Source organism: Pygocentrus nattereri, chromosome 22 (genome assembly GCF_015220715.1).
Source record: "Pygocentrus nattereri isolate fPygNat1 chromosome 22, fPygNat1.pri, whole genome shotgun sequence".
Classification (NCBI taxonomy): domain Eukaryota; kingdom Metazoa; phylum Chordata; class Actinopteri; order Characiformes; family Serrasalmidae; genus Pygocentrus; species Pygocentrus nattereri.
The window spans coordinates 17479128-17503985 of NC_051232.1; the positions used below are offsets into that span (position 1 = coordinate 17479128).

The 24858-nt window shown below is 39.8% G+C and overlaps 1 protein-coding gene across 4 annotated transcripts in view; it reads right to left on the reverse strand.

The window, feature by feature from the left end:
• The window catches only part of trim2a (tripartite motif containing 2a), a 53711-nt gene that overhangs the window by 24348 nt on the left and 4505 nt on the right, over window positions 1-24858 (reverse strand). The window contains exon 1 of one of the 4 annotated variants that reach the window (XM_017709369.2): window positions 14076-14188. The exons of 1 other annotated variant lie outside the window; for it this stretch is intronic. The gene's annotated coding sequence lies outside the window, so the exon portion shown is untranslated. Of the gene's footprint in view, window positions 1-593; window positions 1109-14075; window positions 14189-24858 lie in introns of those variants that run through there. 2 more of the 4 variants (XM_017709370.2, XM_017709371.2) reach the window with 2 other exon arrangements.

Genomic DNA, 24858 nt, shown 5'->3' on the forward strand with positions numbered 1-24858 from the left:
GTGCCATATTAATTAAGTTAAATTGTGCTAGACAGTTGTAATAACCAAGCAATCTATTTGGATTAATCATGACAGCTCTGTCTAGAATATAAAAAAAAAAATCTGAAAAACTCTGCAGTGACGTGGAAGCCAAGTCACCCTCATATTGCTCATGCGGCCTCTGCCGAGATCCGTTACATAATATTTATGTAAGATAGCCGGTGCCATGTAAATGACTGCTGCTTTATGCTACAATGACATCAAACAGAATACGGTATGCACAGAGTCTCTACTGAAAAAAAAAAATCAATCAGTAAATGTGTTAGTACAGCCATTTAAAGGCACTCTAAATGGACAAACTTAATGTTTACATGACTGAAGCAGAAAATACACATTATACTGTATACGGTGAATGACCACACATTAGACTCCGAGACTATACATGTCTGATGCATGTATATAGAGGCTAAACTATAATATTTGTCCATGTGTACGCTATACATGACCAGGAAAGATATATAAAGCAACAGATAAATGTGTTTAAGCAAGATGCACATCTAGAGAATGTCACATCACACACTTCAGTGCAAAGCAATGACAAAAAGGTGACTTACAGCAGACACAGTCACACACTCGCAAAATTCCTACCATTAACCGGTCAGCAATATCCAGCCCACATGTTGACACCTCGTGATGCTCCAGCTCTCTGTGTGTAGCAGTGCAGGGATTTGAGCACTGAGACTAAGCTAGAAAAGAGATGACGACTCATATCCAACTAACACTCCACACAGGGATTAGTGAATGAACAGGAGCGGATCAAATCACTTCGGCTAAGCCTCTCCCCTCAAGTCCTCATTGATACCATTCTCTCTCTCTCTCTCTCTCTCTCTCTCTCTCTCTCATTCAGTTTCTCTGCCTCCTTCCTGTTCTGATTTCGCAACCCCCCTATCGCTCTCTCTTTTAAATCTCCCTATGTCTTCCTCTCACTCCTACTCTCTCCCTGTTACTTTTTTGCAGTCTCACTCGACCACCCATTCAAAGTCCCCATCTCTTACATGCTAACTCCCTGACTCTTGGCACTGCAGCTGCAAAGCATTTTGGGATTTGCGATGCAGCATGGGTCAGCATTGCAGCCAATGAGACGAGAAAGAACAAGATTAGATGAGAGCAATATTGAGGGGGGTTTAGACAGAGGGGGGGGGAGCAGGCAACTGCTTTTGTCAGCACGCATCATCAGTGCTGAGTCACTGCACAGCAAGCAGGCAGGAGGAAGAGAGTGAGTGAGAGAGAATAAGAGCGAGGGAGGGCTAGAAAACGAGAGCAGCAGACAGATACCCTTGTAAAATAAAATAAAAAAAAAAGAAACATGCTTAAGTACATCAATAGTATACTCAGTAGTGTATAGAGAATACCAAAAGCATGTCTTTTGTATTTCACATACTTTACAGAAATACATCTAAAATACACATTCTTAACACTTATATTTAAATTGTTATCAACTTAAGTGTTTTATTCAGAAGTATATTTTAAAGCAATGCATTAACATTTTAGTTTCACTATAACTCCAAATAATGAGCAATCAGGTTGGGGTTATACTAGCAAATACAGGTATACTTAAGTGTAGTCATTTAAAATATGTTTTACGTGTAACGGTATTTGTGTATTAACAATTGCTTCAGTTAAGTTCATTGCAATGTAAGTTGCTCCAATTAAGAGCAGAAAAGCACCTGTAAGTATATACATACTCATTGTTTACCATCACTCAATAATACTTCATAAGAGTAAACACTCATTGTATTATACATATGTACGTTGTAATATACATACATATACACACACACACACACAAACACACACACAAACACACACAGACACATACACTGTGTGAAAGTCTTAGGCACCCATAACACATTTTCAAAATAGTATGTGTTTATTTGCTGAGAAAAGTGTTAATAATTGAATAAGCAAAATTTCTAGAAATATTATATATAAATAATAATAATAACAATAATATAATATATTATATTATTAAATAATAATAATAATAATATATAATTTTCTGGATGTGAGTGTGTTTGTTTTCATTTTTCAAACCTCTCCTTGAGGAAGTCCAGTATTATATGTAGTTAAAAACCAGCTCCTGGTTTGACCAATCAGTGCTTCAGTAAATTGTGCTCATGATGTAATTGATGATATTAACAAGTCTCCGTGGCGGCTGTGAAGGTGTCAAGAAAAATATGGAGGTATATTGTTTAAAAATTCGCTTAGATGCCTAAACCTTTTTGGACAGTACACACACACATACACATGTGTGTGTATGTGTGTGTGTGTGTGTGTGTGTGTGTGTATATGTGTGTGTGTGTGCGTGCGCGTGTGTGTATTTGTACATGTACATACACAAAATCATAGCTTAATTACAATTTAAATATGCTGAAGTTGTCGTAAGTCGTTCCAAAATCATACTATATAATATAGTATGTAATAAAGTATGTTTCTGCTGTAAGCATTAAACAGTATGTAGCGATCATGTTAAATACAAAAGGACACCTAAATGCATTTGTCTTTCAGAAGAGTACAGAGAGAGCAAAGCAGACGCTTACGCCAAATGAGCAAGAACAAATGTGTGTGCACAATTATGCAAATTCAAAGCTTGCCGGTTGGCAAGGATACTGATATTAAGTGGCAGTTATGGGCTACTTTAATTAAATTGTCTAAGGTTGCTGTCAAATCAGAGAACAGAGTAAAAAGCACATAATGTGTTCAAATTTCCAGCCCACAATGACTGAGGTTAATGAGTGTGAGCATGCTGGAGGGGTAAATATTTACTGCTTGAATGTCAAAAAGTAATCCGCGTAAGGAGCCCTTATTAGGAGCCCAAGCAGGACATGAAACGTTGTTGTTTTTTTAGTAGTGATGCACAATGAGCAGTAAGAAATTGTTTTTGCCCCAGTTCATTTTTTCGAGTTTTGTTGAGCAACACAACACAGCAATGAATTAAAATATCAACCCATACTTTTAATAGCCTGAATCATAACTTTGCCCTGTTGGTACAAAAACGGAGTTGCGATACCAGCCAACAGATGCAGAATATGGATTTCTTGGATCAGAAACATTTTTGCTGCTTTGCTATGAGATCTAGACTTATCAATATTGTCTAAACTGATATGGATGTCCTAAAATTTGCTTTTAAAAATATTTGTAAATAATAAAAATATATTTTTTAGCTACAATTGACCTATTTCTGAACTAGCAAGTAATACACTCAATAAAAGCACCGTAAAACATCTTATATTTGGTCTGATATATGGTTAAAGGAAGTCAGCTTTTTGCCACCTTTGCTGCCCCTTTCGATTAATAAGTGCAGTACACTGATCAGTGGTTCCGAGAACCTAGTGTTTTCCTGCTACTAAAACACCTGATCCAAAGAAATCAGCTTATTTACAAGCCCTTCAGGAGTTGAAGTGAGTTTGTTTGAAGCTGAGAAAAAGAAAAAATGATCAGAGCCAGAGACATGAATCTGTTGTTTAGGACAACCGCTATACACTTGTAATTAGTGACAAACTCCATATGCTGACCTTTAATAGGGGGGCCAAACAAGGTACGTCCACTCTCCAAAAATCAAGTGACATCTCTTTAGTGCTAGAAGTATGTAAGAGGAGACAGTCAACTGCAATACAGTCTGCAAAGTGTAATATAATTGCAATACTAGTATTCTGTCCACATCATGCAGTTTCCTACCAAAGCACAGTCTTAAGAGAAGGATTACATCAGAGAGGGGGAGACAGAAAAGGCAAAGCAACAGGTTCCCTCCAGGCAGGGCAGCCAAGTGAACTGGAAAGATGTGCTCATTTAGCCTGTTACTCCAACTCACTGACTCATATCTGTATGAAGCCCAAATGAACATTAACTACACTCACATTGCAGCCTGCCCTGTGGTCAGAATATGGATGAGCAGATTACACACAAAGGAATAAAAGACAGGTGCACCATTTTGACTATATATGCACATAAATACACCAAAACGGTTATATAAATTACGGTATAATGGCTTAAAATTGCTGCAAATGTTAGGCTTACAAACATGCCATTAGGGTGGAACAATTCACAAAATTAATTTGATACAAATGGTATGACACAATACCCTGACGGAGAAGCGGCTTGGAAAATGGATGGATGGATGGATGGATGGATGGATGGATGGATGGTATGACACAATGGTGTCTCAATTCTACACGTTTTATAATCAGTAAAAATAAAGAGTGACTCATGCTTCATGTTTCCATTTTCATTTCATTAGACATTCAGCATCATAAAAGCACAATATTAGAAATGTAATCGTGTCCCAAACTACTGCCACTCACAAACTAATCACACTCGCCCCAAGCTAACACATTATCCATGAGTTAACAGGACAATCACAATACAATCATACAAGACAATACAGTACGACATGGTGCAAAACGATTCAATACAATATGATGTTTTGTATAGTTACATCCCTACTTACCTTATGCTTATGATATATTTATGATATAGCAGTAAGTATATATATATATATATAATATATAATATATATATATATATATATATATATAAATACAAAACATACTATAACTGTAGTATGTCAAGTTAAATTACGATAAAACCAGATTTCCAACAAAATCAGGGCTGAGATCATATCAACAGGCATGCAACTTGAAATACATTTCAATTTTCATATGAAAACAACTTTACACATTTAACCAGCACAGGTAATACAGCATATACTCACTTGTCTTCAGTGAAAAGACAGATGCTTCACACACAGCTTGTTTTTCTCTCATACCCTGGATCAGCTAAGCATTACATCACTGCCAGTCTTCCCAGCAGGCTTGTTATGCTATGTTAAGTTCCACTACACTAATTGCACTGTTCCACTATGCAAACTGCCCAGGTCTTTCCAGAATCCTGAGCTCAGCGGTTTCGATCAGACCTGGCCTGGTCTATCTGCCCTGGCAATGGCCCACACGAGCCACAGACAACAGCTCTGACCAGTGTAGTGTTATGATGACTCAGGACCTGACCACAGCTGTCCTCTGGACTACTGCGACAAAAACATAAACAAGAAAGGTGAAAGGTGGGGGCAGAGGAGGTACTGTTTGGGTGTCGTATGCCGTCTACTGTTAGTGCCAAGAGGCTGCGAGGCCAATAAGCAGATGTGGACTGAGGTGGAGGAGTGCTCAAGTTCCCTTTAGTCACACTGGGAGGAATTAAGACTTCTTGCGAGACTTCTTGCTCTGCATGTCCATTGTTCATTTACTCACACGTAAAATACTATTCAATCATATTAAATGACTTAATATAGAGTGACAACATTTAGGACTTCAACAAAGAAAAAAGTTGTTCAGCAATAAAATACTGTTGCTAGTTCTTCCTTAAGCTGATCAGGGTGCTCTAATGAGGGTAGTACAATTAGAAAGAACAAAGAATATGGACCAATTCAAAAGGAGTAAATTAACGGTAACCTGTGAGACAGCCAGGGGTGGCAGTATAATTGGGCCTAAGCCAACTTTTATCGATGACCCACCTATTGATGCTCAAAAGTTTTCTAATTTTTGTTTAAAAGTTTTATGAATAAATAAATAAATAACACAAAAATATAACAATTGAAACTCCTTTTCTTAAACATCCAGCTAGTTTCGTGCTAAAGAGCTTCTCATTATGCTGGTAGGAGAAGTATTAGCAGGCATGACGTCAACATTTTGTAGATAAGTGTAGGGAGGACTAATATGTGGACTTAAGGCAGTGTTTGAATGACACCTATATCCTATTTCCAACCAGTGCCTAATGTAACAGAATCTGTGTAAGCAACCATGAAGGGGAATGAAAGTTTAGTGTGAAAAAGAGGTTGAGGAACTTTGCGAGAGCAAAGCTGTTTTAGAGGTTCAGCCCACCTGCAAATTTGTTGTGCTCATCCACAACAGGAGTCTTGCACTGCAGCTGGGTTATAATTCTTCGACTGGTTATATTCGATATGCACGGATCTCAAAGCTAACTGCGCAGTGAAAATTGATAAGAATAGCCAGTTATTCGTATCGGTTACTGTTGAGCTTCTATGTAAGAAAGAACTGCATTCATTTTGCAGCATAAGCTGTGCTGCTGTTTGTAATCATCAGCTTGAAACTGAACATGTTATTCTTCATGTTCAGTTTACTGACCAAGTGGGTTATTTATATTACACCATTACAGGTTATTTAATATTACAACATTAATTGAGGGAGAGAGGCTTATCTTAAATCAGCATAACAGCTTTGCTAGCCTACCAGGTCTTGTATGGCTGTCCCATTTTCACCTTTTTTCACTGATTTTACTTTGACTTGGCTCTACCTTGTGCAGATTTACCTTAATCTCTTCAGAAATAGAGTATGTGGCCAAAAGTCACACACCTCTATAAGGTTGTTGGACATCAAGCTGGTTGCTCCTTGATGCTTCTATTTCATAATAATAGCACTTACAGTTGACCGGGGCAGATCTAGCATGAGCTGAGCTCTTCAGTATGACCTGTTCTATGGACAACGTTTGTCTACAGAGACTGCAAGGCTATGTGCTTGATTTTATACAGCTGTTAGCAGTGGAGGTGTGTCCACATACTTGTGGACATATAGTGTGGAAATGAATAAATGAATGTACTAAAGACCTCTGCACAGTAATGTATTGTACTTTATGCACAATAGATACCAAAGTATCTGTCGGCCTCAATATTGGCCCATGTTATTGACTAATTAATAGATTGACCTGACCAATGTGCATAGCACCCACTTTTTTTTAACATATAATCATTAGGTATTAGCATGAATGGACAGTTATTGTTTGACATATACTTTTTTTAATAGAAGTGATAATAGAACAGTCATAGGACAAAAAGACTACAGAAGGTTTGGCTGAGCTGTTTCCCTTGTTGGCAGGGGTTTGTTGGTTTGGATGCAACTCTGATTTTATAGTCAGAGCAGAGACTCGTGAAGGCCTAAAAACACACATAGTGTCTGTACAAAGAAGCAGCTCCCTAACAGATGAAATGAATCAAACATTGAACATCTAACCTCATATTTATCCATCACTCTTTGACATGCCTTGAGAATGAGCACAGGGCTAAAAAGGAATCTGTCCACTTGAAACATATCATTAACAGCACCATAATACACACATCCTGTCACTCAAAGATGACGGAATAGCCATTTAAACCTCTTCAGCTGAGTGACAAGTGGGAGGACAGACGGTTTACACACTGTTTCCAGACAACAGCAGTGGTTCCTGTGCTGTAATTGGCCTGGGAAATCACCATAATTAGCATAATGTGTCAGGCAAATGACACACATTTTTTGTCTTCCCACTCTGAAATCAATGGAAACTACACTTTATGGAAAATGCTATGTTTTAAGTCAACAATTTATACACTCCCACAAAAAAATAGCTTAATGAGTTGCAATTGTAGAAACATAACCTTTCGAACTCTTACAGCGCTGCTTAAACAGCATTCAGGCTAGCATGTGCCTCCTTTATTGGGTCTAATGTTTTGCATTTCTTTCAAAATTTGCAACTGTGCTCATGGAACCGTACTCATTTTTAATGCGCCTAAATTTCTTCCATTTACAACCTCATTTCCATGCCAAAAAGTTGGTATGCTGTGCAAAATGTAAATGATGTACAAATAAAATGCAATGATGTGCAAATCATTTAAACCCTGTATGTCACTGTAAATTGTACAAACACGTTAAATCAAATGTTGAAACTGAGAAATTGTATTGTTTTTTGAAAAATATTTGCTCGTTTTGAGTTTGATGCCAACAACATGTTCCAAAACAGTTGAGGTGGGTCAACAACAGGCTGGTAAAGTTGTGTAATGATAAAGAAAGCACATCATGGTCATTTGGGATCAGGTCAATAACAAAAAGAGCATCCTAGAGAGGTCTTTCAGAAGATGAGGAGGAGTTCACCACTCAGTGAAAGATTGTGCAAGCATTACATTACATTACATTACATTACATTTAGCAGACGCTTTTATCCAAAGCGACTTACAAATAATGTGCTAAACGTGCAAGCAAACAGTGAAACAACTCAAGAATAACGTTTCTCAACGTAAAACAGAAAGAAATTCTGATTTTCATCATCTAGGGTACATAAGATCATTAAAGGATTCAGAGAATCTGGAGAAATCTCTGTATGCAAGGGACAAGGCTGAAAACCAGTATTTGCTGGCCGTGATCTATGGACCCTCAGGCAGCACTGCATTAAAAACAGGCATGATTCTGTAGTGGAAATCACTGCATGGGCTTCTGAAAAACAGTGCCTTTAAACACAGAATCAGTGCATTCACAAATGCAAGGTAAAAAATATTGTTTTAAAGGTTATTCATCTTTTCAGGCATGATATGGTTCAATTCTGAGGTTTATATCCAATTTGACTTTTGATATTTGTGTGTTTAAGAAAGGTCCTGAATCTACAGAGCTCTGATTATATACCACATAGTAGTTTGGCTCAGATAAACGGATCTTTTCAAACAAATGAAACTCCAAAATTGCAACCCCTGTTTTAAAGTGACTTTATAAGCGAAAGAAAAAAATGCCCAATCATTTAAACATGGGTAAGTGTATCATAAGCCCCTCCTCCAGCCCCATCCACTTCAGTTTGACAGGATGCAGATCTGTTCATTGACAGTGGTTCCCAGGAAACACGATCCTCAAATATATTACTATGATTATTTATTTATTTAATTAATTAATTAATTAAAAGAATATAGTAAAACCATAAACTTCTCATTCATTCTCAAAGACAATCTCACTGCTATACATATTAATTAATTAAGTAAAAGTAATCCAGGCCACACTGGACACTAATATGTGACGACCTGAACCCAGGTGAACAAAAGCGCCCATTGGGCTGTTAGCCGAATTAAAGCCACCAGTGGTTTTTATGACGGCAGGGACGAGCTCATATTAGCAGAAAATGAGGCAGTGGCGGCCCATTAGAGACTGATGAGTGAACTCCATCTCTGTCTTTCTCTCTTCCATGCATGCTTAACCTTTACCATCCACCCAACCCCCCCCATCATGTTCGCTAAATCACACAACATGGTTGTGGCGCTGTCTCTTGACCTCTTGCTGTCTGCCCTTCCCCCTTCCCTTTTAATCATCTCAGGAAAGCTTATAATTGACTTTTATCTGTACAGTGCTTTTTAATATTGTCCCAAAGCAGCTTTAAACGGATACAGTCCAGGCCACTAACGAACAAGCCAAGGCTAAACAGTGGCAGAAAGATCTCCCTAGGAAGCATAAGCATGCTGAAAACACTGAAAGGAGCCAAGACTCAAAATAGAGTTTGATTAATTAAAGGTTAATAGCTGATATATTATTTAATAATAATTACATTTTCCTATCTGACATTTGAATTACAGCTGAATACAACTATAGCCTTTTATGAGCCCATTCTCTATGCTAACTATTGAATAAGGGATACAAAGCCTCCCAGAATTGGGATGTGAAGCAGAGGAAGTATGTTTTTTGGAGTTATGGAACATAATCAAATACTTCATGGATGAGCTGGAGGGGCTTTTGTGATCCAGAACCAACCATCCAACATCAGTAGCTGACCTCACTAATACTATTGCAATGAGCAATCAAATCCTCACAACAACGTTCCAACATCTAATGTAAAGCCTTTCTGGAAGAGTATGGACTGTTCTTGCAGCAAAGGTGAGACAAAGTCCCTATTAATACTATTGATTTCAGAGGAAACACTGGATGTGTAAATGATTGGTCTAAAAACCTTTGGACATACATTGTATATTATATTATTAGTTATTGGTACGAGTAGCAGCCAGAACAAGATGTTAAATATGTACATAAGGTGGATGTACAACTGTAAAGTGCATGTGCAATGCATGTGAGCACTGGAGAGTAACACAAAGAAAAACAGAGAAAGCTGGGCATTAACAGCAACAACATCCTGAAACCCCAGAAAAAACACCTAGTGACTCAAAGCAAAAGTACATTTCATAAAAGGCACCACAGTATTATCACCACATAATCAAAACAACAGATTTCTACAGTTGCAGTATAGCTAAGGCAAGTCATAAGTCTCCCCTATTACAGCACACAGCAACATAAGCATAACGATGATGCAACAGTAGCCAGGCAGTTACCATAGAAACAGAATCCCGTTGATGGTGAGGTCATTAGTTGATCCTATGGCCTCACCCTGGTCTTAACAGGGAGACAAAGGCTAATCAGGACAGTAAAGCGGACGTTCACTAATGCAGCACAGCTGCCCTGTTACTTTCTGACACATGTCCGATAACCACCAGGCCTACAGCTTTTACTGGAGAAGGCCATTAGAGTAAATGCATGCATGCTGTCCTTTCACAGCTACAGTGATACGCTGCCAAGCTGCTGCTGAATCTACTGTAACATGAGCAGAAGATCCATAAAGAAACTACAGCAAAATTACTGAACAATGCCAGACTGAAGCCCTCACCAATCTAGTTATTGGTCAAACTGATCCCATTCACAAACGTAATATACTTGCCGCTAAATATTGTAAAAAAGATTGGAAGCAAATCCTCCAGCATTAACTAGAGTTACATGCAATGTCACAGATGTTCAACCTTCATTTTAGTCTACAAAAAAAAAAAAACAGACTGATAAACATGCTAACATGGCTAACACTGAGCAGTAGCCAGTCGCATCATGCTTCTTGGTGGATATATCACTGTAAGCAACAGTAACTGTAGATGCACTGACTCCATGCCCATCCGCTCAACCCCCATCACATTCACTAAATCACCCAATATAGTTACAAATCCTGCATATCCTTCTATCAGCTACTTGTTTGCAGGTTTAGCCTCCAATTTTTAATGAATCTACACAAATGAACCAAACTCACATGTTAATACCAGTCTAAAAACTAATAGGACAGCATTAAAGAGAGAAGTATAAGTTACAGACTCATTCATTTCAGAAGAACCAAAAATACTATGGGCCTATGAGCCCTGCCTGCTTTCCTTCCGTCATGTATGCAATTCAGGCTAGTGGGCCTATCTGCTCCCTGGGTAACCATCCAAAGGTACACTGCTGACAGAGTATGGAATTCATCCTGCAATATTTTGCAGCTACAACTGCATCTATTTCTGCCTCTCTGGAGGAGAAAACAAGAAATAATAAATAACTAAATAATGGCAATGTTTTCAAGAACAAAATAACAAGTGTCCAGATATTATAAATGTGCCTGTTGTATTTACAGAATATATACTGAATTTAGTGCTGGGTTGATTTATGGTCAGCCCCTGTGGAGTACGTCTGAGATGCCCATTAGTGTCTGCAAGATTAACGTCATGGACAGTGCAACCACACACACACACACACACACACAAACACTTTGTCATATCTGAGCACTAAATTTTCCTTGCATGGACGTCAGAATGCAGTCTGGACTTACTGATAACCTCCACTTACACACACCAGGATGTTCCACGCTCACTGAAACTGGGGGAGTCCTTTCTAACCACACTCGACAGGCCATAGACAAGAGCGTGGAGTTAAAATAAATTAAGACCAAGAGAAACAATACTAAGGATTAGTTTTATATTCTAAAATGCTGTAACACCTCAAAAGGCCAGGGCCCATAAGCGTTTATAACCTAAGAATAATTCAACCAGTTTGCATTGGAGTCCCTGTAGTTACTGAGCAATAAGCCTTAGTATGTAAGAAGCCTGGTGTTTTAAAGGGTTAAAGCAGTGGTTAAAAATGAGCATTTCTTAGTTCTGCACCGGAACTATAAGGCTAACGCAGATAACAAGTTAATGGAATACTATGTATTTTTGGATGACCTATTATATTGCTGTAGCTCAGATGCAACAACAATGAAGCAAACTTCAGACATCAAAAAACAACAACAACAACAAAAAAAAAACAAAACGTCAATTTGAAATCATGAGTAATTAAACTAACCTAACCCTAGACAGCTTGTTTTGTGTGTTCATTTCTTGGCTCTGCATAGTTTCAAGGGAACACTCGTGATCTTGTGACAGCAACATCTGGGTTCAATGATGAGACTGGGCTGAATCTGGGTGGAAATGTAGACTTATTAGGGTTGGAACAAACTGAATGTGAATTTTCTAAACCAGCTAAAAGCCAAAGAAAGGTGCTCATCAACACTGTCCAAGCCTGTCGTTAGCCCATGGATGTAATGTAAGTTAGCACTGCTCAGAAAACCACCCCCATAAAAAAGCCAGTAAAGCACAGAGATGTATGTAATACAAAAGCATATTACACACAGTAAACAATAGTTCCATTAGTCAATGAAAGCTTGTTTGCAGTGGCTCTCACAGCAATCCAACACCCAAAGTTTAACAAGTCTCCAGACATGTACTCTCATCACAAAATCATATCTGGCCCTGCGAGACCAGATTCTGCACAGCTCTAATTATATGCTACCTAGCGGACTGGCTCAGAGAAAACAAAAGCAAAACAAAAGATCATAAAGTAGAATGTCCTTGTGCAAAACAGCAATTGAGCTGTAAATGATACAAAACCTGAACTACCTCATGAAAAACCTTACATAGCATGTCTCCATTTTTAATCACACAAAACTGAAATGTCACAAAAGCACAATGATATATATGTAAAACGATTATCTGACACGATGCATCAAGGTCAACTTGATCAAGCATCAATCAAAATGGTCATTAGCTCATGTCCCTGGCCATGTCAAGCATGAGCTGTCATACTATACCATATAAAGGACAAAATTCTGGTCTGGATACAGGTGTAGTGGCTTATACTCACGTCTAAAACTTCTTCTGATGTTTTATAATGTCACAGCGCAACAACAGGCAGAAAAAAAATAATATTAACCAGCGCTGTCACATTTTACCTCCCCAACCAGAGTCTCCCTAATGCAGCATATCACTGAGACATACACCACAGTACAGAGGAAAGGTGCACTGCAATGTCCAGTTCAGGACACTGTTTACATTTCTTCATGTTTTGCCATTTTCAGGAAAGACAGTAAATGAAAGACGCCCTGAATAAAACAGTTTTAGGCTTCAATACTGCAGTGAAACGGTTCCACTCTCACTAAACTTGAGGAGTGGTAGCCATTTACTCAGAAGGTCACATTAGGATATCAAGATGAAGTGCATGTGATGATCACTGTGAATGTGGCAGTAGATGGTAATGCAGGCTGAAACCCATGCATATTTATGGACATGTCTGTATGTGCACTGCAAATATATCTAATACATGAACCATTAAACTAAGAAAATTACATTACATGATTAAGAATATGCTGCCTGACATCTAAGACATTGATTTACTAAGGTTTTAAGGAAAGGACTTGGCCCAAAACATACATTTTTAAAAGCATTCTGGTTGGAGACATACATGTAGGTCGTTTTTAGGCAAAATAGACCCCAAACAGAGCTCTTTTTTACTCGTATATGTTTTTTGGTGCTTTTGGGTAGCAAATCAAATAGCTAACGTTAGCGAGCTGAGCTAACTGTATTTGTGATCTAACTGTGACTCCTGGTCCCATTCACCAACACTGTGAAGAAATCTGAGTCAGTAAGTATCTCTACAACGAACCACTTTGCATCAAACACCTCTGAATGACTTTGTTTACACCTCAGTGACTGAATTATACCGAATTGTACAGGAGAATTCCTCTTAAAATCCACAATCTTAAACACATGCCCAAGATACTCACTCTCCTGTATCAGCTACATCCAAACGACGCACTAACTGGCTGTTTCATCTCTTTAGCCCCAAAGTTGTCGGACTGAAAGAGCCTGTTGCATAAAACAGGACCCACGGACACAAACTGAAGATATAAGTAACGTAGCTAGCTACACATTCTGTTGTTAAAGCTCAGGGAAAAACAGCGACTTAATGACTTTCACTGCCACTTTCAAGCAAAACGCTCTGAGGGGGAAAAAGCTCAAATCCGTCCATCTTCAAACAATCCAACGGTCAAACCCGACGCCAGCCTCAGGCTCAGCCTCAGCGCTCGCTCTCTGACGCGCTCCCTTTCCCCAATTCTTCCTTAAAATGTCTTTAAACACTTACGTGAACTCCATGACTGCGTTTATCCTCTTCTCTTTTAAAGAACAGAAGTAAATGAAAGCAGAAAGCCCGTCACTAACTCTTCACCCAGCGGCTCGTCTCTACGCTAACATACGAACTGTCAAAGCTCGAGCGAGAGGGGAGGGGCTTCGCGAATTCACCTTAATCTGTCCAATCACAGGGCGTCTCAGAGGATCTGGGGCGGGGCCGTGTTGATGCGACTTCTGACCTGTGTCAGTGTCTGCAGGGTGACCTGAAATGCACCACAATGGAGGGATGGCATTTCTGAACACATAATATATTATTTCTATGTTTATATATATATCGTTTTATATACACCCACATATTATTTCACGAGCTGTAGATGTTGGAACACTGCTGTGAGGATTTGATTGCATTCAGTCACAAGAGCTTTAGTGAAGTCAGCTACTGATGCTGGATGATCAGTTCTGGATCATAAACATCATTCCATGTCATCCCAAAGCTCCCATACTCAGTGGAGCTCCATCACCCCAGAGAACGCAGTTCCACTGCCCCACTAACCAACACTAAGGTCAACACTGACCTTAGGCTCATGTGTAGCTGTTTATCTTAGCAATGCTTTTCTATGCATACACCTCAAACTAACTGAATTCACTAATCAGAAGGGGCGTCTGAATATTTTTGTCCACGCATACGGCCCTTATTTCTGCAAAATTCTTATGGCTGTTTTGTAAAATAGAAAAAAACATATGTTGTAATATGATAGTAGGGTTCAACAATGTGTTCTTGAATAATGTGTGTCAAATGTAACATTTTGCATTAGTTTCTAATAAATGATGAAATGCAAAATGATGGTGAAGGTGAAGATTTGATGACTACTGATTTACTCAAAACCTGTATTTATCAGTCAGTATTTAAATACAACAACTATCAGGACGGTCATCGCTGTCCTCAAAGAAAAATAATCTCCATTTTTTCATCTGTCATTTTTCTACATCATTTGATCACAGCAGCTGTTCTTCACATTGTATGCAACTGTCATGATTAAAACAACAGAAATGCTTCAAAATAGCTTAGAATAAAATCTTTCTGTGTTAACTTACATTAGAAGCAAAGGATGTTTTGCCTTCAGCTCCTGTAAAGCTGCAATTTTGGAGATTATTATTATTATTATTTTCTTGAACAGTCATATTACACTGCTCAAAAAAATAAAAAAAATAAACACTCAAATAACACATCCTAGATCTGAATGAATGAAATATTCTCATTGAATACTTTGTTCTGTACAAAGTTGAATGTGCTGACAACAAAAATCACACAAAAATCAATGGAAATCAAATTTATTAACCAATGGAGGCCTGGATTTGGAGTCACACACAAAATTAAAGTGGAAAAACACACGACAGGCTGATCCAACTTTGATGTAATGTCCTTAAAACAAGTCAAAATGAGGCTCAGTATTGTGTGTGGCCTCCACGTGCCTGTATGACCTCCCTCCGATGCCTGGGCATGCTCCTGGTGAGGTGGCGGATGGTCTCCTGAGGGATCTCCTCCCAGACCTGGACTAAAGCATCCGCCAACTCCTGGACAGTCTGTGGTGCAACGTGGCATTGGTGGATGGAGTGAGACATGATGTCTCAGATGTGCTCAATGGGATTCAGGTCTGGGGAACGGGTGGGCCAGTCCATAGCTCCAATGCCTTCATCTTGCAGGAACTGCTGACACACTCCAGCCACATGAGGTCTAGCATTGTCCTGCATTAGGAGGAACCCAGTGCCAACCGCACCAGCATATGGTCTGACAAGGGGTCTGAGGATCTCATCTCGGTACCTAATGGCAGTCAGGCTACCTCTGGCGAGCGCATGGAGGGCTGTGTGGCCCTCCAAAGAGATGCCACCCCACACCATTACTGACCCACTGCCAAACTGGTCATGCTGAAGGATGTTGCAGGCAGCAGATCGCTCCCCACGGCGTCTCCAGACTCTGTCACGTCAGTCACATGTACACATGTGTGAACCTGCTTTCATCTTTGAAGAGCACAGGGCGCCAGTGGCGAATTTGCCAATCCTGGTGTTCTCTGGCAAATGCCGAGCGTCCTGCACGGTGTTGGGCTGTGAGCACAACCCCCATCTGTGGACGTCGGGCCCTCATACCATCCTCATGGAGTCGGTTTCTAACCGTTTGTGCAGACACATAATAAAACATTTGTGGCCTGCTGGAGGTCATTTTGCAGGGCTCTGGCAGTGCTCCTCCTGTCCCTCCTTGCACAAAGGCGGAGGTAGCGGTCCTGCTGCTGGGTTGTTGACCTCCTACGGCCTCCTCCATGTCTCCTGGTGTACTGGCCTGTCTCCTGGTAGCGCCTCCAGCCTCTGGACACTACGCTGACAGACACAGCAAACCTTCTTGCCACAGCTCGCACTGATGTGCCATCCTGGATGACCTGCACTACCTGAGCCACTTGTGTGGATTGTAGAGTCCGTCTCATGCTACCACGAGAGTGAAAGCACCACCAACATTCAGTGACCAAAACATCAGCCAGAAAGCAGAAAGGTACTGAGAAGTGGTCTGTGGTCCCCACCTGCAGAACCACTCCTTTATTGAGTGTGTCTTGCTAATTGCCAATAATTTCCACCTGTTGTCTGTTCCATTTGCACAACAGCTGTGAAATTGATTGTCAATCAGTGTTGCTTCCTAAGTGGACAGTTTGATTTCACAGAAGTTTGATTTACTTGGAGTTATATTGTGTTGTTTGTGTTCCCTTTATTTTTTTTGAGCAGTGTATATTAAATAAAATGAAATAATTAAGTTTTTTTCACCGAAATCTTTTAGCCTTCCCTGAAGGCCTAGAAGGCCCTGAGGGTTCTATACTAACACTATATGATAGATTCTCCAGTTTACTTCCCAGACAGGCCTGGTATTATCTGAGCAGTTCAGTGGCCACGCCACAATTTAATTTTAGGGGTGCCCTGATAGGCAGGTGAGTGCAGCTTGGAAGGATTATGTTCCAAAACACTACCATAGTAAGGTTGATCACCACCAGCTAGCCTACATCATTATAGCTACCATAGCCTGAGAGGTAAACTTGAAACTGTAAACACAGCACACGATTGCTGACTTCACATTCAAGTACCTAGTTACTATAATAACTAACAGAATACCACAGCGACTAAAGCTGATTAACCACAGGCCTAACTTTTACAGCATTAGACACAGACATCTGGGCCAAATTTAGAACCATTTTGCCAACTGTGTTTGCACACTGTGGAATTAGACCTCCGCATTTAACCCATCTGTTCAGTGAAACACCCACATGCATGCACACTAGTGAACACACACACTAGGGGGCAGTGAGCACACTTGCGCGGAGTGGTGGGCAGCCCTATCCACGGTGCCCGGGGAGGAATTCGGGGTTAGGTGCCTTGCTCAAGGGCACTTCAGTCATGTACTGTCAGCTGAGGGGATCGAACCAGTGACTTTCCGGACACAGGGTTGGTTCCCTATCCTCCAGCCCACAACTACCCCAGACAGTGATTTTCTCATTGTTTTTCACTACAGCATTCAACTTTCTTAACGCTCTCACTATAGCCTAATGGCCTATGCTTAGCACAGCTTGTCTACAGCCAGCAAAAACAGGCAAGCAGGGTAATGCTGTGTTTACATGTTGGTGTTGAAAAATAGCATCATTCTGGTCCATATTGTCGAGCTGGTGGATAAACTGTGATGGTACATGACCGATAGTGGCACGGAACCAAGTCTGCAGTGGCATTAAAGGATGCAGAACACAATAGGCAGAAATCTGGGAGGTCTCAATTCTAATTGAGAGGGCCCAGACCCTTCCAGGCACCCCCAAACTTACATCCCTGGAGCAGTTCTAGGGAACGATACCATCATTTCCAATGATACACAATCACAAAAACAAACCAAACAGAAATAAATGGAACCAAACTGTGTGTTTTTGTCTTAGCAGGTTACCTCATGCATGATTACTTGGGCTGTCTGTGCTTAAGCGCCAGACGTCTTGAAATAATCAGATGAGATAATCCTGACCATTTCTGTCTGGCTTTTAATTAAGTCAAACCAAAGTGTGCTGCATGCTCATCACAAGAACTGAACATATGTAGTCCAGGATTATATCTGACAATTAAATTAAACATCTTTCATACCCAATACAGGCCTTAAAAGCATAAAAATCATGTCCAAATAACTTCTTCTGATTGAAATGTAAACAATTCTTTATCAATTTGGACCCTGTACACTTTGCATGGCTATTTCAGAAAATGCTCACATGATGAAGGTTCTAAACGTTTCACTGTCAGTTTATAACCCAAAAATCAGCAAGTCATTCGGAAGTGTATAACATTTAAAATGCTTTTATTTTATAGCCACTTTTGATGTTTGTGTTTATGCTTTTCCAATTTATCTTTATCGCTTAGAATTAAACAGACTATTGTTTTTGCTGCTGGGCCTTTAAGACTAGTACATGTAAATGACCTCTGTCCTGATTGGCTTCATGAGTCAAAATAAACTTTAGCCCCTCATTTCTTGGGTCTGGATCCTTTAGAAAGTGAAATGATACATTTGCCTCCTGGCATTCAGGAACACTACAACGCTTAATCCAGTCCAATAACTTTGCTACAGGCTGTCTGCAGTAACAACCCTTCACACTTCAGTGAGAGAATGGCTGAGGCTAAACTGCTGTAGGCGGAGTCATGTGGTTGTGACATCACAAACACAAATTCAAAACAAGCTGTTTTTGGCTTACATACATACATACATACATACATACATACATACACACATACACATATACATATATATATATATATATATATATATAAACACCGTTCTAGGGCTAGGTAGTTAAATGTTACTGCTAGGGAGCCATGTATTACTGTATTTACTACGGTAGTGCTACATCACTTGATTTCATTATCACTGATACAAAAAAAGGACAAAACAGCTAATTCTGTGAAATGAAGGATATGGAACGCTGCTCTACTGAATATTACATCACATGAAAACCAGCATTTTAAATACAAGTTTTAGTCCGGAATGCCCCTTTCACTTAGTCTTTAGGGCTACTTGCAAGTCTCTTTTTCAGAGTCTCCCCCATCTCAAGAAAAGATAAAACAGTGAAACGTAGCTTCTCTTTACAATGACAACAGTGCTTGACACTTGTTTAAACTATGAGCTGGTTGAGCTACATAAGCAACATTTGATCCAAAGCCCTCAGCATTATAAAACAGACAAGATTTGCTGAGTCATACTCAGGCAGTGTGGGAAACTGGAGAATCGTCCTGGAGTTACCATCAGGCCTCTGGAGCTTTACGAGCATACAGACACAAACAGAGGAACAATACTGAAAACAATGAAATAAAGGGCAACTGACTAATCTTTCTGTCCAAACAAAAAAAAGCATGACCATATTACAAGAACTATCATCATTACAAGGCCAAAAAAGTGAACAACAAACTCTTTAAAAGACAATTCTCTGTTCTTGAGTCCAAAGCTCAAGCCGCCCTAGGCCTGTTAGCAGACTGCTGAGATACAGGCCTAGAGTTGCATTGTAAACAGTAACTCTGTGACACAGGAATGCCCGAAGGGCACCAGTCATCAGAGAAACAGGAAGCGGAGAGAAGGAAAGAAAGAGATTGAAAGCTTTTAGATTTCCTTCAGAAACAAAGCCCAATCAGTTTGGATCAAGAGAGCCGTACCCTTCTAGAAAAACCAGCTTTGACGAGCATGGCTGGTCACCAGCAAAACCAGGACATGTGCTGTGGATGCTGGTCAGCAGCAATGGAAGATAATATCCCTGCTGTAAAAACAACATATACCAACATGAATATACACCATGCTGGTGTAAGCCAGCATCCAAAACACCACATATGCTGGTTTTTCTGGTTACCGAGCATGCTTACTAGAAAAACCAGTTTGTCTGTAGCAATGGAAGTAAGTATGCCAAAAGTTTAAGAATGTCACCACCAAAACCAGATGTCATGTGTTGGATGCTGGTATGATGGTCAGCACCATCGGACGTTATTATGCTGATCTCTGGCAAACCAGGATGTGTTGTGTTTTGGATGCTGGTATGCTTGTCTACCAGCATGACCCTGCTGGATGACCAGCTAAACCAGCACTAGACCTGCATACTCAACTTTGACCAGCCTAGAATTCATGCTGGTCTGTCACAGCAATGTGCTAAAACACAGCCCTTCAGTCTGCTTAGCCTGCGTTCATATCCATCACTACCTCAGCAAAACTTTAGCAGCACACAATCACTTCACACACTGACAGGGAAGGGTGTGTTTTAGCCAAAAACAAAGCTTGTGTTAAAAATTTCCTGCATAAGTTGTTTGCAAATTTGGTTCTTAACCGGGATCTTTTACTGAAATTGCCAAAGTAAATGTGGTAAGTCATCAGAGGTAAGATAAAAAAGGCCCATAACTTTTTTAATGCTCAACATGGCAATATGATTTAGCCCAGGATGCCGATTGACGGTTTGGGTTATTCTTAACGTGTTCATGTTCTTAATGTTAACAACATGTATGCGTGAACACATGAATTGTGGATGCCTCCAGTGATAGCAGGAGAACAGGTGGGCCTCAGAGCACTCAGAATCCTCCAGGATGGTTGTCTTTTAAAGGAGGCTCCACTAATAAACTACAGATGTGACAATCACATCCCTTTTGTACTAGTGACAAAGTATCTATAGGTTTAGTTAAAGCAGCACTGTGTAAGATCTTCTTGCTAAAACTGAAAGTAGTTTTAATGAGTGTGCGCGCTGCTGCGAGTCACCCTATGATGCTTGGTGTTCAATCTTTTGCACATAACTGCCTAACAAATCGAGTCTGTTTAATTTTATGTGATACAGAGAGGTTGACAAATAATTGGCTTGGTATATAAAGCAATAAAATGTAATAAAAATGTAAAATATAGGCCCTTTAATGGCATCACCATTAATGCTTTGGAAGCAATGAAGTTAGAAAATACAGAAGAAAAAACTCTTGTAAGGTTGAAGCCCCTGGAATGAAGGCTCTGCTTTCTTCACATCTTGTAATTTGAGAATAAACATTCACCAACAAAATCTTCAGAAGCACTTTGCTTGTTTTACAGCCGATGAAGCATTTCCTTCCCAAACGTCCTGTTTCTCTAGAAGCTTAGTGTACTCTTGTGATTGTGCGTGCATGATGACTGAGAGAATAGTTAAGGAAATGAGAGAGAGAGAGAGAGAGAGAGAGAGAGAGAGAGAGAGAGAGAGAGAGAGAGAGAGAGAGAGAGAGAGAGAGAGAGAGAGAGAGAGTGTGTGAGAGTGTGAGAAATTAATAACTTTTTCCAAGGCAGATGTGGAGAGAATGAGAGGAACTTTGCTTGTGTGTCATGGACCAAACAGATAAGAATAACTGTTGTGCCACATTTAGAAATGCTGATAACGAAATGAAAAAATATATATAACTTAAAGGAGAATTCCACTAACTTTTCTACATTTTTGCACAAGTCAATCAGTGTGGTGTAAACAAAGCCGTCCAGAGGGGTTTAATGTGAAATGGCTTATTATAGAGAACTGTACAGACTCAGATTTCCTTACAGTGGTGGTCATAGGAACCATGTGAACCTACACAAGGCTTCTGTTTTTATATGTAATGTTGATGATGGTAAATTAGTGGTAAATCCAGAGAAATAAGTTTTCTACAGGGACTATTTTGCCTTTACCACACCCTGCACATAAAATGCAGGCTAAAAGCTTTGCCAAACTTTTAGCCATTTTAAGAAAAATGTTCTTTGAAAGTATTTAGATGGTTTATTCCTAGATTTTTTTTACTTGCTTCAAGTAACTTTATGCAGTGAAACTCGTATTCTGATATATCTCATATACTCGTATGGCAGATAGGTTCATATTTGAAGCACTATTTCTTGAAAAAAACAATTATCTGTCAATTTCCTAAGATAAAACTACTTACAGCAAGTCATAAAAATCTGGAAATAAGTCAAATAATCTTAGATTGTTCATTCAACAAACACAAAATGAGATATAAGATAAATCCACTAGATTTAAGAGGTCCTCATGTTTTTACTGACATTGTTTGATGCCTTTAAAAGTTACTTTGCATATAGCTTTTACACAAAACTGTTACAAATATTCTGTCTGATGCCTAAGACCCAAAACCCTCAAACCTTTTTGACCTAAAAAACATTTTTTTAAAACACGTTCAGGATGTAGAGGCACTCCAGGGCATTGTAAGGCAAAAATAGTCCCCAAAGAAAACATATTGTAAACTATTTACCATCATCAACATTCTAAATGGCTATTTATTTGTGTTGTAGACATTCCCCCTGGTCACCACCACTATAAAGAGTTCTGAGAGCTGAGTAAAACTTCAGCACCCTCTAGTGGTCGGTGCAGAAAGAACACCACTGAAAAGTTTCACAGCCACGGCTGTAAGGCCAACAAGTGAGCGCAGGACAGTTATAGCCACATACATTACTGACAGATTCATGCATCGGTCGGTCATCAGGAGTCCTGCACATCCGTTCTGTTGGAAGGATGCCAACCAATCAAATTAACTGCCTATTGATTCATATCACATCACTGGTTACTAGTAACCACGTGCCTGCTTAGCCGCAAGGCCTACAGGGTCAACAGGTCACAGGCATCTGTTTCCAGCCTATAGTAAATCAATAAGAATGAGCAATAACTTGCAAAGTTTAAACAGCTCATGAACTGCATACATACACACACACACATATATATGATGTATGTATACACTACTCACAAAAAGTTATTTGATATTTGGCTTCCGGGTGAAATTTCAGGATGAATCTAAAATGCACTCTAACTTCTACAGGTGAACTTAATGTGACCTTCTCTAAACCTTTGAATGCACATGTCCAGCTGTTCAGTGTTTCAGTACTTTTTGCACAACTTGCTGTTCTCTAACAAGCAGCTTAGCAGCAAGGTGGTGGTGGTGGTGTTACAGCGTGGGCAGGTGTGTCTAGTCAACACAGAACTGCCCTACACTTTGTGAATGGTACAGTGACAAGCCCAAACTACTGAATAACATCATTAATCCAGTCATTGTGCCTCTGCATGAACAACACAGGCCTAATTTCATCTTCATGGACGACAGTGCTCCAGCTCATCGAGCTCGCATCATTAGAGAGTGGCTGCTGGAGACTGGGGTACCTCAGATGGAGTGGCCTGCACTTTCTCCAGAACTGAATCCCATAGAAAACCTATGGGATCAGCTGAGTCGCCACGTAGAGGCTCGTAACTCTGCACTCCAGAACCTCAATGAGCTGAGAGCCGCCCTTCAAGAAGAGTGGGATGCCACAGCAGACAATGAGTCGACTTGTGAACAGCATGAGACGTCGCTGTCAAGCTGTAATTGATGCTCAAGGGCACATGACAAGTTACTGAGACATTGAGATTTTTTGGGGGGTTTACCCACCACTGTTGTTGGTTTTTGTTTCAATAAATTGTTTGAGATGAGGAAATCTCCATTGCATGCTTTTACTTAAATGCCCTACTTTCATGATACAATATCACTGTAGCGTGAACATCTCCGAACACCACCAGCTTCTTTACTTCTTCTGTTTCTTTTCTCACTAAGCATTGAGTCGTCTTTTCTGAAGCAGCTTGATGTTTTCTTCTCTCTCAAAGATGAAAAGGGTCATTTAGCTGACACTTTTGGTGGTCTACCAGGCATTGCGAGTGGTTGTTAGGAATCTCATTTAATCACTTTTTGAACTCTAGTCGTTTTTGCATTCATTTTCCTTTGACTTTCCCCCCTTAATTAAAACGAATCACATCAGAAACTTCTGAAAATTAGTAACTTGTCAGGAAACTAATAAATGAAGCGTGGTCTCTGACTTCTGCACAGTACTGTAGATACTGTACTCTGTTATGGCCGTCCTGTACTAAGCCTCGTTCTGAAAGCAGTCTGGGCCAAACTACTGAAAGCTGAAGTATCTAAATGTGTTGGTTTGTTTTTGTGATGTCACCATTTTTGCATCTTAAATGCCATGTATGGGCTGTATGGATTAAGGAGTGAAAGGTAACACACCACAAAACTCTATTTAAAAGAAAAAAAGTGAGTGAATTTTTCCATGACAGGCCCTTTCCTAGTGATCAGTGAGAAACACAGCATGATCATGTACCTACTTCCCTTCCATATAGACCAGCCAAGCCTAAGCTGCTGAGCACTTTCCTTCCTTTTATGCTCCAGTGTAAAACACTGCACCACATGCATTACTAATACACTTCTGATTCTGCAGAGAAAGTACAGGAAGATCTAACGGAGCGGTCTCATGCCACTGGGAGGGTTCTTATGTAAAGAAGAAACAGCCTGAAGGACGCTTCCACTGCATTTTTAAAGCTGCTGTGCTTTTATGCTTTTATATGCTTATTTATAGAAGCCGACTAGCAGCGTATGATGAATATTTGATGCTGTAATGGGAGTGTTGCACAGTACAGTATTAAGATGTCAGTGCTTTTGCTGAGTGCTGTTCAAGATGAAGGACCATATCAAACAATGTCAACAACAAAAGCCATATGAAAAATGTAAGCTTTAACACTAACATTACACTAACATACGGCTAAGAGTTTGCTTCACCCGAGCTTAAAGGAATACTTCAGTCTTTTTTTTTTAATCTGTACCTGCTGCATCTGTAGTGTAAGGCTGAACACTTAAAACAATCCTTTTGATTCATTTCCCTGTACTTAGAAAACTCACTAACAATAGAAGCCAATGGGCAGTTGCTGAATTCTGTGAATAAACATTTGGAATTCAGGACAACATAATGAGAA